The following is a 19,751-nucleotide window of genomic DNA, read 5'->3' on the forward strand; positions in this document are numbered from 1 at the left end:
TTGCACCTCTAACGGATTTTCATGTTATTATGCTTAAAAACATTAGTATAATTTTTCATGATAAAAGTCATTTATGTCAAAACATGATGTCATGTCAAATTTTCATGTTTTGTTCAAGTATATAACAGGTTTTTTTTTAACATTGTATTTTTTTTTATGAAATTATGCTTAAGAAAAAATTCACAATTTAATGTTTTTTTCTCATGAATATTTTTTTTTTTTTACATTTTTGTCAAAAGAATTGTCATGTCAGTTTTTAAGTGTTTGTTCAGTGTCAGGCTGATGACGTGGAAGCGGAAATAACTCAATCATTGTCTTTATTAAGCAGTTCACCCAAAACACACTCTCTTAAGCCGTGACAAAAAGCAAACAAAGAATATCTGTTCGGGACGAGTAACTCACAACGCGAGCAAATGTCCAACAGAAAGCAAAACCTGAAATGAAAGTAACTCCAACGGCAAAGAGTAATCCATACAAGAACAAAGTCTGGTGACAGAACCACCGGGAAGGCTGCCGGTCGTGGAACCACCGAATGATCAGCAAGACATTCAAGAACCGACAGCCTGTGATTCGAGAATGTGAGTTTATATAGTCTAATCCTTAATGAGCCACATCTGTCCATAATCAAGGCAGGCATGGGATAAAGAGGCAGCGTAACTGCTACCGAGAGGGGCGTGACGGTGAATCCCTGACAGCTACCAAGAGGGGCGTGTTGAGGGGATCCCTGACATTCAGTTATTGCTATTTTTACTGGTTATTCATGAAATTAAGCTTAAGAAAATAAAAATTCATATTTGTAAAATGCAAATTTTCATAATTACATTCATTTTTTTATGAAAAATGTCATTTTTGTCAAAACATGATTTGGTGTACAGCTTTTTGTTGTTCATTCAAGTATTGCATTTATATTAGTTATTCATCACTTATGAAATTTTTTTTTATTAAAAAAGTAATTTTTGTCAAAACATGAATTAGCATGCCACTTTCGTTTTTGTTGACTTATTACACATTTTAACAGATTTGAAAGAAATTATGCTTAATAATATGAAAATTCTTATTTTCATAATATCTATCATATTTTTATGAGAAAGTCATATTTTTTTGTATTATTTTGATTGTCAATTTTTGTTTTTCATACACTTATTGCACTATTTAACCTTTTTTTAATGAAATTATGCTTAAGATAATAAAAAATTCATAGAATATTTTTGACATTTTTGTCAAAACAATTTGTCATGTCACTTTTTTATTGTTTGTTCAGTTATTGCTATTTTTTTACCATTTATTCATTAAATTAAGCTTAAGAAAATTCATATTTGCATAAAAACTATAATGATGCCTTTATAATAGTTATTCATTTGTTATGAAATATGCTTAAGCATATAAAAAGTAATATTTTAATTATCATATTTTTTATTAAAAAGATTTCAGTTACATAATTTAATGTCACAATTATTGTTTTTCCTTTTGTTTTTCCACATATTGCACTTTCTAACGGTTTTTAATTTTCTTACTTTTAAGAATATGAAAATTCGTATTTTCATAACAAATGATTTTTTTTATAATTATTCAATCATTTGTCCTCTTTTAAAAGTTTGTCAAAACTCTTTAAGAATATAAAAATTAATATTTTCATAAATATATTTTTTTATGTAAAATGTCATTTTTGTCAAAACAATTTTTCATGTCACCTTTTCGTTTTCTATTTAATTATTGCAACTGTAACGTTTTTTTAATGAAAATATGCTTAATAATATAAAAATATATATTTTCATAATATCTATCATATTTTTATGAGAAAGTTGTCATTTTGTCAAACCATGATTTGCCATGCCACCTTTTTATATTTTTTCATGTATTGCATCATTTAATGGTTTGTCATTAACTAATTATTATTAGATTATAAAAAAATTCATATTTTTATAATTCATTAATCCCTCGCTTTTCTGTGGTTTGAATCCCGTGCCCAGTTTAGTGTGGAATTGCATTTGCCACATAACTAATTTGTTTTGCTGATTTTCCTAGGTTCTTGCGGATAGCACGATAGACCAAAACCCTTTTTTTTTTTTTTTTTTGTAAAAACGTTTTGTCATGTCACCTTTCTGGTGTCTTAGTGTCTTACGTTTTTAACAGGTTTTCATTAAATTATGCTTGATAATTTGAAAATCTAAATTTTCATAATTACATTCATATTTTTTATTAAAAAAAATCATATTGTTGTTAAAACATTTGTCATCATACTTTTTGTTGTTTGTTCACTTATTCCCTTTATATTAGTTATTTATTAGTTATATGTTTAAAAACATGAAAATTCATCATTTCATAAGTATAATGTTTGATAAGTGATATTTTGTCAAAACATAATTTGCCATGTCAAAATTTTCCTGTTTTTTTTTTTTTCAATTATTGCTATCTAACGTTTTCATTATGAAATTATGCTTAAGATCATTAAAAAAAAATCATTACACTTTTTAATTTTTTGGTCTGTTATTACTCGGTCATTCAAGAAATTAAGCTTAAAAAAATGAAAATTCATATTTGTATAATAACTATAATGATTTTATTTTATGGAAACAGATCATATTTTTATCAAAACATTATTTGTCACCTTTGTGTTTTCCATTAAATGAATGCAACTCAATGGTTTTAAATTAAGCTTAGAAATATTTTTTAAATAAGTTATCTTTTTGTCAAACCACAATTTGCAATGTCACCTTTTAATATTTCGTAATGTATTGTGTTTTAATGGTTTGTCACAAACTTATTTTCAAGAACATGAAAATTCATATTTGACTTTTTACACTTTTTAACAGTTTTTCATGAAATCAAGATCATGAATATGAAATCATTTTATTTGAGTCATTTTTTTTGTTAAAACGTTTTGTGTTGTAACCTTTTCATTGTCTTTATGGGTTTTCATAAAATTATGCTTGATAATATTAAAGTTTTATTAACACAAAACACTTTTATTGTTGTTATTTACATTTTATTAATGAATTTAAGCGCAATACAAAGACTCATATTTTTATAATAACTATGATGATTTTATATTATGAAAAAATATATATTTTTTGTCAAAACATGATTTATCATGTCACCTTTAGATTTTCCATTTATTTATTGCAACTTTTAACGGATCTTAATGATATGCTTAGAAAAATGAACATTTATATTTTTATAATATCTATCATATTTTTATGAGAAAGTTATCTTTTTGTCAAACCATGATTTGCCAATGTCACTTTTTCATTTTTTGTCATATATTGCATTGTCTAATGGTTTGTAATGTAATGTACACTTATTACACCTTTTAACGAATTTTCATGTTATGTTTACATTTTTTTTTTTTTTTGTCAAAACACTGTCATGATACTTTTTTGTTGATTGTGCAGTTCTTGCACTTTATTACTGGTTATTTGTGAAATTTTTTAAACAGAATATACTTTTTATTAAAACATTATTTGTCATGTCACAATTTTGTTTTTATCGTACACTTATTGCACCTTTTAACAATACATAATTTCATAATTATAATATTTTATGTAAAATCTCATTTTTGTAGTGGTATTGCATTTGCCACATAACTAATTTGTTTAGCTGATTTCCCGGTCTCTCACTGATAGCATGATAGACCAAAAAACTTGTATGAAATATTTTTTATGGAGTTTTATTTAGAAAAATCAGGATTTAACAAGAATTTTACTCTTATAATAATAATAATAATAATAATAATAATAATAATAATAATAAATATATATATATATAATATAGATATACATTTTTAAGCATAATTTCATAAGAAACAGTTAAAAATGGCAAACATTGAACAATGATGGTGATAAATTTTTTATTTTTTTTTATTACTTTTTTAATAAAAGGTAAGATGTTATAGTGAAAATATGAATTTTCATATTAATTCATATTTGCAAATATATGACTTGTTATAAAAATTTAATAGTTGTGATGAAAATATTCATGTTAATATTCATAATAAAAATTTGATGAACAACCATTTAAATGGCAATAAGTGAACAAAAAACAAAAAAAGTGACACTGTAGTAAAAATGTTTTGACAAAATGATGACTTTGATAAAAAGAGATTGTAATACAATTGTGCTAATGAATATAACTAAGCGTTAAAACATCGAATAAAAGAACGACAAATGTTATATGACAGGTCAAGTTTTGGCAAAAATTTTGCTTTTCATAAAAAAATAGGACAGTATTAGGAAAACCTAAATTTTTATGTTAATTAGCATAGTTTCATGCTAAAAAGTAAATGACAAATGCAAAGGTTACATAAATAATGTTTTGCCAAAATAATTATTTTATGAATAACCATTACTTATAAATAGGTAAAAAGGGTAAGAACAAATCAAGTTGACAAGAATTTTACTCTTCATAAAAATATAATAGTTAATATGAATTTTTAAGCATAATTTTGTAAAAAAAAAAAAAAAAAAAAAAAGGCAGAAAAAAAATGGCAGAAAGTGTACGATGAGCATGACATGACAAATTTGTTTAAAAAAAAAGTTTTTCATAAAAGGTATGATAGTTATAGTGAAAATATGTTTTTATAATCAGAATCATAATTTCATGACAAAACATAAAAGGGTGCAGTCAGTGAACGGAAATAATGACATGAAATATGACATTTTGACAAAAAGAACTTTTTTCAGAAATTTTACTATTTTTATAAAAATATAATAGTTCATATGAATTTTTCAGCTTAATTTATTAAAAAACAGTTAACAATGGCAGAAAGTGAGCGATAATGATGACATGACAAATTTTTTTGAAAAAAAATTACGTTTTTCATAAAAGGTATGATAGTTATGGTGAAAATATGTTTTCATATTTAGAATCATAATGTCATGAAAAAAACAAATGGGTGCAGTAAGTGAACAAAAATACTGACATATAAGACCTTTGACAAAAATGATTATTTGGTATAAAAATATAGATTTTCGTATTCCGATGGTACATTTCAGGAAAAAAATTTAAAAGTGCAAGAAGTCAGTGAAACACATGAAAGTTTTAACAAAAATGAGGTTTTTCAAAAATGTCATTATAAATATATGAATTTTCATATTCATAAGCATAATTTAATTAGAAACCATTAAAAAGTGGAATAAGGGGGAAATAACACGTCACTTAAAAATCATGACAATGTTTTGACAGATTTTTCTCATATAAAAATAGTTATTATGAAAATTTTATTTTTGTATATAAATTAGCATAATTTTATGAATAACAATTAAAAAGGCATTGTGAACAAAACAAAACTACAAATTGACCATGTTTTGACAAAAAGTTGACATTTAACAGAAAAAGTATGATGTTACGAATTTTTATGCTCAAGTGAAAATGTATTAGTAAAAGTGAAATAAGCGATCAAAAAAAAAATGTACATGACAAAAGTTTTATTTTTCCATAAAAAAATATATGTAAAATAAAAATATGTACTTTTTAAGCATAATTTAATTAAAGAACTGTTAAAATTGCAAAAAGTGAATGATGGTGACACCAGATTTGTTTTGAGAAAAAACATTTTTTTTAAAGGTTGGAGTTACTGTGAAAATATGAAATGTTGAAAGGCATAAGTTCATGAAAAAAATAAACGTACAATGGTACAATAAAAACTTTCGGTTTCTCCCTCCAGGGGTCACCACAGCGGATCATCCACATGTTTGATTTGGCACATGTTTTTACGCTGGATACCCTTCCTAACGCAACCCTCTCCATTTTTCCGGGCTTGGGACCGGCACTAAGAGTGGCCGGGGTTGGTTCCCTGACTGCGGATCGAACCCGGTGAGAGCGCCGGTGAGCGCCGCATCCTAACCACTAGACCACCAGGAACCATAAACGTACAATAGTTCAATAAATTGACAAAAATAATGACATGAAATATCGATTTTTGACAAAAATGTCTATTGTTATGAAAATACAATATATGATGAAAATATAAATTTTCATATTTAGAAGAAACAATTCATGAAATTTTTTTTTTAATCTATAATGCCAAATAATGTTTTGACAGAAATATAACTTTTTTCATAATTTTTCATCTTTTGTGGCATGATTCAGACATGATATAATCACCTATTGACAACATTTTTTGTTGTTAAATATGAATTTTCTTATTTCGAAGGTACATTTCAGGAAAAAAAGTGTTTAAGTCAATGAAACGTGACACGAAAAACTAAAAAATTATACATGCCAAATCATGTTTCGACAGAATTATTACTTTTCATAATTTTTTCATCTATTGAAAAAATATAAATTTTCATATTCATAAGCATAATTTCATTAAAAACTGTTACAAAATGGAATAAGGGGAAAAAACATGACATGAAAAAAATCAAGTTTTGTCAAATACATGACATTTTTGTATAAAACAATGATAATTATGAAAATAATTTTTATATCAATAATAACCGTTACAAAGTTAATGAAAAACAAAAAATTTACATGACAAATCATGTTTTAGGAAATACAGAGAGAATGATATTCAGTAGCAACATTTTGCAAAAAGTCAACATGACATGACAAACAGGGTTTTGACAAATAATTTTTTTTCATAAAAATATTTTAAATATATGAATATATATTATCATTATCAAAAATCTGTTAGTTGCTGGTATAGAGTTAACAATGGTAGCTACATCGGGCACCAAAGGAGCTAATGGCTAATATTTACTGTAAAAAATTACCTATAGAACTACCCAAAAAATGTGAGGTAACAATTTGCATTCAGTCTGTTTGGGTAAATTTCACCCTATACTGTTCGTAAAGAGTACCTAAATAAATCAGCTATAACGTGGCAATTGAAATTAGGTCAAATCTATTCATAATATTAGACAATGAATTACTTATTGTGAGTATTATTAACACCATTGTATTTTGTTTATTAAATATTTTTTCAATTTATTTAATAATTTCTTTTATTAATTAACCAATATGACTAACCATTATTGAATCAGGAAGGTAAACTTACTAATAACATTAAAAAGTTAGACACAGTAGTTCATGAATTTTTTAATAAACAACCAAAAATCAAACAAAATGATTCTTTGCATATTCAACAAGAACATATTCAAATCTTGATAACAAGGAATTTATTTTTTTCCTTCAAACAGCATTATAAAATAAAAAAATAAAAAAATTAGGCTAACATTGCTCAAATAGTGTGTCTACTTGTTCATTAATTAAACTTAGGATGCCTATTTGTTCAAATAACAAACATCTATTTGAAATTTACCAATTACTGTATCCTGAGACACTAATACTTGAATAGATGTATTTTTTATGTATACAATGAGATACATTTCAAAACATTTTGACATTAACAACAACAACAACAACAACAACAAAGGCAAGAAGCAGTCTATTCCATGGGTTTAATTTTAAAGGCTGTGAACCTTCTTGAGACACTTGCCTCCATTTAGCTCCAAAATAAGTTTTTGAAATACTTCAAAAAGTATTCTTAATCATTCCCTGATTATCTTCAAGCGACAACTGAAGAACTACCTCTTCCTGAAATACCTAAATTAGCACTTTCCAAGTTTGTAGAATTCGAGTTATATTTATATTAAGTTTGTATTCTTGCGTACCAGTGTAGATTTATTCATTACTAGAGATTTAAAGCACTTTTGTACGTCACTCTGGATAAGGGTGTCTGCTAAATGCCGCAAATGTAAATGTAAACGTATTCTTGAGCTTTTTGGTATATTCAAGGTTGAGGGCATAGATTAATCCTATCAACAACTTGGTTTTGTATCCACACCCACTGATCACTTGGATGCCCTCTATCACAATAGATACGTCTACATGTCCTCAGCCATGGGATTATGGATCAAAAGCACTTTCATAGTTTGTTCTGTTTGGTCCTCCTGGTCATTTTTCATGTTTAATTGGCAGAAATAAACAACAATAAACTTTATTGCAAGCAATAAGTTAAGAGAAAATTTTAATGCTTGAACCCAATAACATTTATCAATCTAACCACATGCTGTAAATGAGAAAATTGTTCGTTTATGAGGCTGTCAACATCTTGTGTATATTGGTCATTTTGTAACTTACCTGGGAGTCTTCGAAGATCTCTTCTTGCGGCTTCCCTAGGTACTCAATGAAGCAGGAGAGCACCGCATCCCTTTTATTCTCAATACTCTGAGACTGTAAAGAGATGCATTTTAATGACCAGCATTTTATTCTTACTTGAGTCTCAGTGAATAAAGCTGGCCACCTCTTTTTGAAGACACTGATAGCTGGGCAGAGAGTCACCACCTCCTCTCTTCAAATTGAAAAAGTATAGACAGACATATGCAGACTGGTATAAACATTTACATTTGCAACATTCCATTTAACATTTCAACATAACATTATAACAATTCTTAATTATTGACACATATATGGCATTGAACTAATCATAATGGCTGCACATCTTAAAGTCAGTCATATTCATGTCACAACAGAAAAATGTGTGCAAATGTGTCCATAGCCCCTTGTTGAAAAGCACTAATTTATATTATTACAAACTACCTACAATTAGGTAGGTAGTTTGTACTAATATAAATTAGTGCTTTTCAACAAGGAGCTATGGACATAATTAAAAAACAATACAATGTTTTAGATTAGTGTATTCAGCAATTGTGCATAAATTAAGCTTACTCAGGATTTTTGTATAATGGAGTGGACAATTGTAGGCTTAATTTAAGCACAATTGCTGAATTTAAAATTAAACTGCTATGACATTAAATAACTGACATTCACAACCATATGTCTATTTTAACATTAAAATAACATTTGTTGTCGTGACAAACGGCATTTCCAAAGCACAACTTTAAAATTATATTTTAAATGCTGTAGCTAAAGCTTAACACCAAACGTTTTGTCTTACCCACAACACTTACATTTTAACATTTAAACGTGCTTTCTGGTAAACTTTCAGTTAGCCTAAACATTGGCTAATGGAGTCACACACAGCTAGCTATATGAGTTAGCTATGTTACTATCTACCTTTCGGTAACTTAATTAATAAAACTTAAATTAGAATATAATAGCACGGGTAAATGTTTCGAAATCACGTTCTTGCAGTACCATTAGTGCTTTAATAATGCGGAAAAAGCACATTTTTTAACATTAGTACAAGAGATGTGTTTTTAGCTAGCTCGTTATGACCGATGTCCAAAGCTATACGTGAACTCCTCTAACATAGACTAATTGTCTAACATAGAACAATGACCACAATCTTATGAGAGATAAAACTAAGTGCCCGTTTTCTTTTATTACATGATAAATATGCAGGCTAAAAAGTTATTTTACCGTCAGCACTAAAGCATGACAATGTAGTCAACTTCCAAAATCCAGCTCGCCCAATGACGTGTGCCCCAGATAGCTCTTGCTCTAATGGACAGGCCAACGTTTTTGGGTATATATTACAAAGTTTTTTTAGTTTGCAGTTATTACTATAAATAATTAGGTAGTGTGGGTTAATTTTACTCATTATTATATAATTAAACGTGCTGACTTACATATTAAATAAATGGTTCACTATTGGCAAGGGTAATATTTACTGCCCAACAAAATAATTTTTTACAGTGTATAAATGTTCATACTCCTAAGCAAAATGTAATTAAAAATCAATAAACAAAAGAAAAATGGATCGAAAAAGCTGACGACAAATCAGGTTTTGACAAGAAAGGTACAATTTTCATAAAAATATAATAGTTAATATGAATTATTAAGCATAATTTCATGAATAGTGAAAATATGTTTTTATATTCAGAATCATAATTTCATGACAAAACGTAAAAGGGTCTAAGTAAACAAAATTTCTGACTTGAAATATCACGTTTTAACAAAATGAACTTTTTTCATGAAAATCTGATATAACGTTTACATTTTGAAATTCAGAAGCAACATTTCAGAAAAAAAAAATGCTAAAAAGTCAACATTGTTTCATAAAAATCTGCTATAAAAATGTTCATAAATAGTGGTTTGAAATTGATTTTTTTCTTAAACAAAAATGATAAAAATTAACATTTTCTTAATGACTATCAATTGTCAGAATTTCAAGACAATTGTAATACTAAACTTTTTTGTACTTAACGGTTTTTATGAATAAAAATTAGCGTCTCGTATCCTTGGGGAACTAGGGTTACAGTCATAACCTAGAGACGTCCCCCTTTCGGGAACTCGAGCGTCCCAACGCTATGGGAACGAGTGTCCAATCACGCCACACTAACTAGACCCTGCCTAGAGAGTGAGGGCCTCGGCACCTGCACGTAGGAGAGAGGAGCCCGGGGTGGCTCTGAAGTCAAGGTCATAGAACCTGACAAAGTTCAGCAGAGTGGACCAACCCGCAGCATCACAGATGTCTTGGAGTGACACTCCAGCAGACCAGACCATAGAGGCCGCCACACTCTGGGTGGAGTGAGCTCGGACCCCGAGCGGTGCGGGGAGGCCAGAGGACTCGTGAGCCGACACAATTGCATCCTCTACCCATCTGCTCAAAGTCTGCCTATTGGCCGGGAAACCTTTCCTGTTAGGGCCGTAGCAGACAAGCGGCTGCTCCGACTTCCTCCACGGACTCGTCCTGCGGAGGTAAGTGTCCAGTGCTCGGTACTGTCGCTCCTGTTCGAGGGCTGTAAATGGAGGAGGGCAGAATGCCTGCAACACGACAGGTCGTGAGGGAGCCGAAGGCACCTTAGGTACGTACCCAGGTTTCGGATTAATAAACACTCTGGCCATGCCAGGGGAAAACTCCAGGCGAGACAGGGCCACAGACAGAGCCTGCAGATCCCCGATCCTATTCAGGGAGAAAATCGCCAAGAGGAAGGTGGTCTTAATAGACAAAAACCTAAGGGCCACATCGGCCAATGGCTCGAAGGGGGGCTCAGATAGAGCCGCCAGCACAACTGCCACATCCCAGACAGGCACTCTGGGTCTAGTCCCGGGCCTCAGCCTCCGGGTGCCGCGGAGGAAACGTGTCACCAGTGGGTGCCTACCCAGCGACTGCCGAGGCTGGCTGGCGGGGTGCTATATGCCACGGTGGCGGGCACGTAAACCTTCAGGGTCGAAGGGCTTAACCCTGCGGCAAACTGTTCCTGTGAGAACTCCAGAACCGAACTGATCGGGCAGTTAACAGGTTCCAGGCCATAGTGCTCTCACCAAGATGTGAACAGTCGCCATCGTGCGGCGTACGACCTCCTCGTGGAGGGAGCTCTGGTGTAGAGAAGGGTCTCTACTAACTCGGTAGAGAGACCAGCTGCTACGAACTGTAGGCTCTGATGTTCAAGGCTTTAAAGGCTTTTGTTATATGTATAACAAAAGCCTTTAATGGTCAGCCATTCATTAATATCTGGGCTAATGTTAATGTTTGGGGCTATAATATTGATGGCCAGGTAGCCAGACAAGCTATTGTTCTACAGCCATGACCATTCATATTGATGTCTGGCCATTCCAATCTCAACAATACACACACACACACACACACACACACACACAAACTTACTTTTCAAGCATTTCTCCTATAAAAACAAGCAGGCAATAAAACCAATAAAATCATATAAAGCTATAAGGGGAGATATATTGTAACTTACAGATGGAGCTCTTCGTGTCTGTTGTTACTTCGCTCCCAAAAAATATTTTCCACATCGCTGCTTTTTGTGCAAATCTCAGATAAAACAACTTATTTGATTGTCCATTTGTTTTTATTGTATACTTTTTTTTTGTAAACAAAGTCCAGTTAGCACGAGCTACTGTATAAACAGCTGTTTATGTTGACCTGAGAGCTGCATTGCTTCCTGGTTCGTCACTGCTTCAGCCAGTAATAGTAAAACCAAGCCTTACACATATGGAGAATAAAATCCTCCCATATATCGTTAGAATCCTGCACTTATTAGCTACATTGTCAATCATTCATTTTCTTTCCATAAAGCTACTGGCTGGAAATAAAAGGTTTTTTAAGAGGAGACTCCACCCAAGATTTATACTCTTACTTTTTTATTATAATTTTCTTTACTTTTTTGTGATCTCAACCGTTTTGTAACACTATATTCTACCAGCCATATTTGTTTTTTGTCACCAAGATGTCGTTTTTATGTGAAAGTTATTCGGAAATATATAAACACAAACACCAGCCGAAGTTCTGTGACAAACCGAATTAAACAAAGGAATAAACATCTAAATTACAACACTATTGTTTGTTAGGAGCAGAAATGCTTTACGGCATGTTGTTCACTGGACCCTTATCTTTTCTAATAAACCGGGATTAGCAGCAGTGGATGTGTTTGTGACTCGTTATTACAATATTAATGTGTTTTTTTATGCATGTTGTGTACTGCTCAAATTCAGCAAATACATTTATTACGTTTTCCATTGAAAAACAGTGATCTGAAATTGTTGCTTGAGACTTAGAGCTTTAGAATTATGTATTGTTAGTCATGGTTACTCTTCTCCCTATTTATTTAATCTATTGCTAAACATCAACACCCTACTAAGGCCGATGTAGCACGTAGCGGTTTAGTAGGGAACATCAGAGCCTTCAGTGATGATGCTACGCTAGGAGAGAGATAGCTGGCTAGCGTCACCGCCCCATAGCCACACGCCTTAGCCCCAACCACGTTCGCATAGAGCAAGGAGTGATGAGAAGAAGAAGAGTGATGAGAAGAAGCGCTGATTACGGGGTTTCCCAGGATCTGGACACCTTAGCTACGGCTCGTGTCACACACTCGAGGAGTTCCTCGTACAGCACAGGCTGTGAGGAATCCACGGGCTCGCTAGCATTGATCAGCTCTCTTTCCTCAGAAAGAGAGACATGTAATGATGCGCTGTTCACACTGGGAGAAGAAGCAGCCATTGGGCCTACTTCCCTGAGAGAGCAGGAGCTCGATTCAGCAGACAAGGCTGGAGGGGACTCATCCGACTCCAAGCCCGCTGCTACATCGACCTGCGAGCCCCACGAGCCGCTTTGCCTCAGCAAGAGTGGGAGAGAGCTCTTCTTAAAGAGCACTCTCCGGGAGCGAAGCGTGCGCATAGCCATGCGAGCAATTGCCTCCCTTGAGAGCCGATTGTACATGCTCAACTCCCAGGCAAACAACACACCGATCATGCGAATCCTTACCGGTAATAAAACGTGGACACGGATGAACATACTTACAGTAATTCTGTCTGCCAGCCATCACTCGATCAGAAAAACACCGCGAAACAGCGCTTACTTGAACAAGCAGAAGCTAGCGTCTTGTCCATCTCGCAGCCACTTGTAGCTTCCTGTTTGCACGAAGTCGCCCGCTGATGACGTCACGTCCCAAACGCCTATTGGTCATATTACACACGTGGTTCAGAGCGCGGTCACGCAGGGGCGTTCCCATAGCGTTACGGCGCAACTCGAGTTCCCAAAGGGGAACTAACTTTACACCTGGGACACACGATGATGGATTCAAAATTTGGGCAACAAAAAGTTAATATAAGGTGGGAGATTTGTTTTAATTCCTGGAAATTAAGCATAGTTTTATTACTAAATAAAAATTTGATCTACCTAAAATTTTTTTTTTTTTTATAACATCTTCAAATTAGGAATTTTATTAACAAGATACATCATTCCTCTTTATTGCCAGATCGGCAACCAAGATGGCGGCACATGCACAACGCAAGGCCCAGAGTCTATCCAGATTTTGCGATTTAGTAGCAATTTCTCCATCAATAGCAAGTTTATTCACTCAGAACAGGCTTGCACACAGCCGACAAGCATTATTAGACATCAGCCACAACTACAGATACGGGCAATCAACAAACTTTGAACTCCCTCGTGTAAAGGCTTTGACTCTATTTCTTAGATGTTTAAAACATTAAAACACCAATAAACGAAAAATAAAACATTAAAACATAAAAGTTCAACACTGGATGGTCTGCCGACCTTTTAACAATGTAAAACTGTCAATGACAACACGTACAGTACCTTACAAAATACACTGCAATCAATTAAAATTTTCAGACAAACAATTAAATAAATTAGTACAAATATAAATAAAATTCAAATAAAATGGCACAATAAAGAATCTAAAAAGTTGAAAAATGAACGCACACTCAAAAAAACAAATTAAATAAAACATTTTTAAGACATTATATTCACATTTCAACAACCCAGTTTAACAATTCTTTTATTAATTAACATTTTAACATTAAGATGCTAATATTTGTTCAATTCAAAAGATGCTCACACCAAAATGTCAACATTCCCAGTAAGAGTTTACTTTTCACGGACTGTACCTTTTTCATAACACCAAAAAACTAACATTTTTAAAACAGCCTTAAAACATTTTCAAACATAGTTCAACAATTCACAGTTCAACAACGTTCAAAGGAAGAGCTTAGTTTTCAAATTTTCAAATTTTACATTGCATGCTGAGCTCTGAAACCAGAAACCCCAGTAAATAAGCTGTATGTGTTTGTGCTTATTGCTGACCAATGTATGTTATGCTATGGTGTACAGGCAAATATGATGTACAACAAAATCAAAACATATCTACAAAAATACCTATAGAGAAATATCTATAAAATATTACCAGTATATGGGTCAAAACACTACACTGGTCTAGGTCTGTTGGTAACATGGAAAATTAATCAGCATCACAAACACTAGTATTTTTTTTCTTTTTTAAAATCCATCCTGTAAATTCTTAAAAAATAATAAAAGTTTAACTTGCATAAAAATACTGGTGTTCTTGTGATCAAGATTTATTGTTCATGTTACCAAAAGGCCTAGACCAGTATTGCATTTTGACCCATTCCTTAGTGCTGTTTATGACTTAAGACTTGTGTTTAATGCTAGAGTAAAATTCGTTTTCTGTGCTTCGTCACCACGGTCAGGCCATTCTGTGTAACAGCAGCAGCTCTTGACAGTAATCTTAAATTTTAAATATCTAACTGGATGGCCTGTTGTTGCATCATGGGTGATGGGCAAAAATTGTTTGCAATTTGTATCATGCCCATTGTAAAAAAAAAAAAAGAGTTTTAATCGCATTACACCGGGTCTTATACTATTATCTATGCCGAACGCGACAGCGATATACGACAAAAGATATTGAACCCATTAAATAAAAGACATTTGTAGGGATCCATTGATTTAAAACACACAATTGTGCTTTATACTGGCATTAAAAACTCTAACAAGAGTATATATTTCCCTATGAATTCTTGAAACATCTTGGGGAGGTTACCTCAATTATCACAATTTACCAGAATAAGGGAGATGTGCAGACCTGCAGTAACTACAGGGGAATTAAGTTCAATTAAGTATCAGTCACACCATGAAGTTATGGGAAAGAGTAGTGGAAGCCAGGCTGAGAGAAGAGGTGACCATTTGTGAGCAGCAGTATGGTTTCATGCCGAGGAAGAGCACCACAGATGCCTTATTTGCTTTGAGAATGTTGATGGAGAAGTATAGAGAAGGACAGAAGGAATTGCATTGCGTATTTGTGGATTTAGAGAAAGTGTACGACAGAGTGCCAAGAGAGGAGTTGTGGTATTGTATGAGGAAGTCAGGTGTGTCAGAAGTATGTGAGTGTGGTGCAAGACATGTATGAGGACAGTGTGACAGCAGTGAAGTGTGCAGTAGAAACGACAGACTGGTTCAAGGTGAAAGTCGGACTGCATCAAGGATCGGCCCTGAGCCCATCCTGTTTGCAGTGGTGATGGACAGGTTGACGGACGAGGTCAGACAGGAGTCTCCCTGGACTATGATGTTTGCGGATGATAGTGTGATTTGTGGTGAGAGTAGTGAGCAGGTTGCAAAGAGCCTGGAGAAATGGAGGTATGTGCTGGAGAGAGGGGGAATGAAAGTCAGTAGGAGTAAGAGAGTACATGTGTGTGAATGAGAGGAAGGGCAGTGGAGTAGTGCGGTTGTTATACACAGATGAATGTGAAATGTTGGGCAGAATGTACAGTAATGATAAATATACATACAGATATAAAAAGTGCAGATGTACTGAGGAGTGAAAAAGATATAATATGTAGTATGTACATGTATTGTACAGAGGTTATATACAGACTTTTGTTTGTGTTTGTTTTGTAGTGATTTAGCGGTGTAGTGTTGAGTTCAGTAGTGTGATGGTGGATGGAAAAAAGCTGTCCCTGAACCTGCTGGTTCTGGTGCGTAAGTTCCTGTATCTCCTTCGTGATGGAAGGAGGTTAAACAGTTTATGACTGGGATGTGAAGAGTCCTTGATGATGCTGTGAGCTCTGCGCAGACATCTGCTGTGGTGAAGGTGTTCAATGGCAGGTAGTTGGGTGCCAGTGATGCGTTGGGCGGTTTTAACCACCCTTTGCAGTGCTTTACGTTCACACACAGTGGAGCCTCCGTACCATACAGTGATGGAGTTGGTCAGGATGCTCTCAATGATGCAGCGGTAGAAGCTCGTTAAAATCCCCGGGGACAGATGAGATTTCTTGAGACTTCTCAAGAAGTACAGGCGTGCGCGCACGCACGCACGCACGCACACACACACACACACACACACACACACACATATATACACATATACACAGTGGAACCCCGTTGTACGAGCAACCTATTGTACGAGCAAACGGAGATAAAAATCTCACTCGCAAAATTTTACCCTGTTTCACGAGCAAATTTTGAAGGCACGAGCAAACTCACACTGCCGGTTCCCCGTTTTCGCGGAGGATCGCATCAGTCGCTTAGTTGATGTCGTATCACTCAGTCGCTCTCGCTGTTCAGTGCAGCAAAAACGTAACTGTGGCAGCAGGGGCGTGGCCGAGCAGCGGTTTGTGAATGGAGGGTGGGTCTGGGAGCAGATAGGCAGGGGATTGCCTCACCTGAAGTTAATGTGACCTAATGAGTGTTCTCTCTTTTCAAGTGATCGGAGGGTGCATTTAAGGAGGAGACTGTGCGTGTGTGTGCTGCGTGGGGCACTAAGCAGACCGACACAAAAAAACCAAAAGTGGATGTGAAGCCTTTGCATCTGACCTGTTGTGGCGTTCCTTATTCCTATATTCAAACGCTCTCCCACAGTACCTTTTTTTAGTTTAATATTTTTATTTCACTAGAAATCTTGAAAAATGTCTCCCAAGAAAATCAGTGATGGTGCTGTGAAAATGAAAGTAAATAGAATTACATGGAAACCGAGGAGGTTATGAGCATTTTGTGCATCTTACACTCGCAATCAACCACTATCACATGAGTAAGTGTTAGATTATGTTTATATCATGGTCATTTGCTGTGTATTTGTTTTTAAAAATAGGCTACAATTACTTTTTAAGTGCAGGAATAAGCGATCGGATGAGATCTCGGAACGGATTAAATCACTTTTACATTTATTCCTATGGGGAAAATCAGTTCGAACATACGAGCAAATGGACACGAGCAATTTTTAAGAACGAATTATGCTCGTACAACGGGGTTCCACTGTATACCATATTTTCTGGATTATAAGCCGCTACTTTTTTCCACTCTTTGAACCCTGCGGCTCAAACAATGAATTGGCTAATATATGGATTTTTTCTGGGTTTTCCCCCATTTCACAAGCTTCAAGCCAAAAAACTGAGCCCCATAACATTAGATCAATGAAATAGCCGAACTGGTTCAGGAAAACAAATTCAATTCTTTATATTAAATGGCGTTCCCACCGAATCTGGCTGCACCACATCATAAATATGGATGAGGTTCCTCTGACGTTTGACCCGCCACTCACTCGGACTGTCAACAGGAAATGCGAATCATTCGTCACGCTGAAAACAACCAGGCATGAAAAAAAACGCACTTCACCTATGTTCTGAGCTGCACGGCATCAGGAGAAAAGCTTCACTGATGGTGATTCTTAAACGCACGACGGTGCCAAAAGAAAAACTCTCGAGAGAAATTGTTGTGAAAGGAAGGAGGAAGACAGTAATCAATGACTTTCTTGTTGGGCTACTGTTTAGATCAGGGTTAGGCAAACTTTTTGACTAACGGGCCACAATGGGTTCTAAAATTTGACAGAGTGTGATACATATACATACATACACATAACATTAGAGATTTGGTAAATTCAGTTTCATCAAGTGCTAAAAAATGTTAATCTTTTTTTTTGCCAGTGCATCAATAAACACAGCAGAAAAACTCAAGTTCAGTTTCAGTAGAAACAGTGTGGTTGAACTCCTTATTTTGCCAGTTCATTAATATCTGGAGTAAGTTTTGTTGTGGCAATTCTCAGGATAGATCCGAGGTGTTTGTCTTGTCAGAAACTGTTGCAGTTTTTAAAAGAGTATCAGATTAAGCTCTCTTAAGAGAAGAAGAGCGTAGTGCACACGAATAAGGTCAATTGCACTGAAGTGCGACATCTTTAGGGGAAACGTGGGCATTACAGGGGAAAGGTAAATTGAACAAGGTTTACCCGTACCTATTTTAATAGAATTTGGTCACTTTTGGCGGGCCGGATTAATAAACCAAATAAGCCGTGTGTGGCCCGCGGGCCATAGTTTGCCCATGTCTGGTTAAGATACAAGCCGTGTAACAGACACTGTCTTTTGTTAAAGCCTGTGTAAAGTTAATTAGTTTCAATGTAGACACCTGTGGCTTATTTATGTTCAAATAAAAATCTTTGTCAAATTCAGTGGGTGCGGCTTATATTTGGGTGTGCTCTCACTTCCTCCTTACTAATCCTATCCACTTCATGCTTCACTATCTCCACACCATCCAACCTTCTTTCTCTCTCTCTCTCTCTCTCTCTCTCTCTCTCTCTCTCTCTCATTTTCCTCATTCATCAGCAATCAGCTTTATTGCTCTAACTTGCAGCACATCCTTCCCAGCTCGGTTCCTCTGCCTGGCCATTCACTACAAATCCTTTTCTCCTTCCTTAGTGTCCAACTTCTCCTACAGCTCCTAATATGCCTTTTCCTTGGCTTTTGCCACATCCCTCTTTACCTGCTGCCACTTCTCCTTGTACTCCTGCCTAGTTTTCTCATCACTCTGTTGATCCCAATTCTGTTTCGCCTCTTTCTCCTTATGCTCTCCTGCACTTCCTCCTTCCACCACCACGTCTCTTCGTCTTCCTTTCTATTTCCAGATGTTACACCAAGTACCTTTCTATCAGTCTCCCTTATCACTTCTGCAGTAGATCCCCAATCATCCAGCACCTCTTCACCACCACCGAGCCCCTGTCTGACCTCCTCCCTGAACCTCATACTACAGTCTTCCTCCTTCAGTTTCCACCATCTTATTCTTCTTACAGTCCTCGCTCTCCTCCTCTTCGTCTTCACCTCCAAAACCATCCTACAGACCACCATCCGATGCTGTCTAGCTACACTGTCCCCTGCCAACACCATACGCCCTTCAATCTCCTTCAGGAGGCATCTCCTACATAGAACATAGTCCACCTGTGTGCACCTTCCTCCACTCTTATACGTCACCCTATGCTCCTCCTTCTTCCTAAAATAAGTGTTCACCACTGCCATTTCCATCCTTTTAGCAAAATCTACCACCATCTGCCCTTTCACATTCCTCTCCTTAAAGCCATACCTACCATCACCTCATCACCTCTGTTCCCTTCATCTACATGCCCATTAAAGTCTGCCCCAATCACCAATATTTCATTCCTAGGTTCACCTTCTACCACTTCATCCAACTAACTCCAGAATTGTTCCTTCTCCTCCATCTCACAACCCACTTGTGGAGCATAAGCACTGATGACATTTATCATCACCCCTTCAACTTCCAGCTTCATCACAGTATCAGAAACTCTCTTCACCTC

The 19,751-nt window shown here is 34.8% G+C and overlaps 1 long non-coding RNA gene across 1 annotated transcript in view; it reads right to left on the reverse strand.

Annotated features, from left to right (window-relative positions):
- Nucleotides 1-4,636: 4,636 nt before the first annotated feature.
- LOC124378925 overlaps nucleotides 4,637-19,751 on the reverse strand; it is a 29,186-nt gene continuing 14,071 nt past the window's right edge. The window contains exon 4 of the long non-coding RNA XR_006924325.1: nucleotides 4,637-8,293. This is a non-coding gene — a long non-coding RNA (uncharacterized LOC124378925). The remainder of the gene's footprint in view (nucleotides 8,294-19,751) is intronic.

This window comes from Silurus meridionalis, chromosome 25, assembly GCF_014805685.1.
Source record: "Silurus meridionalis isolate SWU-2019-XX chromosome 25, ASM1480568v1, whole genome shotgun sequence".
In the NCBI taxonomy this organism is placed as follows: Eukaryota; Metazoa; Chordata; class Actinopteri; order Siluriformes; family Siluridae; genus Silurus; species Silurus meridionalis.